This window comes from Pholcus phalangioides, unplaced genomic scaffold, assembly GCF_987345545.1.
Source record: "Pholcus phalangioides strain wild (caught in Gottingen) unplaced genomic scaffold, Ppha-v1.0 ptg000004l_1, whole genome shotgun sequence".
In the NCBI taxonomy this organism is placed as follows: Eukaryota; Metazoa; Arthropoda; class Arachnida; order Araneae; family Pholcidae; genus Pholcus; species Pholcus phalangioides.
The window spans coordinates 35,799,959-35,800,980 of record NW_028301597.1 but is presented as its reverse complement, the minus strand read 5'-3'; positions in this window follow the sequence as shown (position 1 = coordinate 35,800,980).

Here is a 1,022-nt window from a genome sequence, read left to right as displayed (position 1 = left end):
CAGGTTGGGTCGTGTGTCTTGGCTTTCTGCGGTCTTCCAACTTCGAGGCGTGAATGCGAGCCAGTCTCCTATTTGAACCGTCTCTCCACAGAGAGCAGGCAAACCTACAACAGGATACTGAAAAAAAACATGAAAATTCAAGCATTTATCATCATTACTTCAAAGTACGGAAGACAAATGGAAGCATCAGCAAGAACGCGAAACAAGAGCAATTCTCACAACAAAAATACGCTAGGGTCACACATTCAGTGGTCCTACACTCAAACACTCATTTCTGTATACACCAATTTGTTAGAAATTCCGTAGGAGGGATGTGTACGGTAAAGAAGTAGGGTCGTGTCCGCAGTGGTGCATATGATAGTGCATTTGCTCGATTTGCAAGAGGAGCTGGGTTGGACATCAATTTGACTTTTTTTTCCTCCTTCACCTCAGTATAATATTCGGAAAAGATAATTTCCTTGATGCATTGGGCTGGGAAAAAGGTTCTCTGACTCTCTGGAGCAGCCATTTCCAACATGGCAGTTTTTCCCATTTTGGCCACTGTTTTTTCAAACAAGAAATGAGGAAATCTTGTATTTTTTTCTGCATCCTAACCATCCATATTTTACTCTTTGAATATAATCAGCCTATTCATACATATATGATTTCCTGATTATTTTCCTTAATACAATGAAATATTTATCAAAAATTATGAAATAAAATTAATTTCTCCTTCAAATAATTTCGGTTACGAAAACTGTTTCGAATTGACCTGTAAAATTTACAGACGCTTGACGCAGAGATTTTGTTCAATCAAAATTGATGACATTTTGAAATTTCAATAGATCACAATAATACGTTGATTTTGATTCGTTAAATATATTTATGTGATATTTCAAAATGATGATTATTACTGAATAAGTAATTCGAATATTATAATATAATCAGTATTTTTATGATGATCTTAATCATTTCATCGAAAGAAAATTATTTTTAAATCAATTACAAGAAAAATGTTTTTTTTGCTCTTCCGGTCGTCTGTC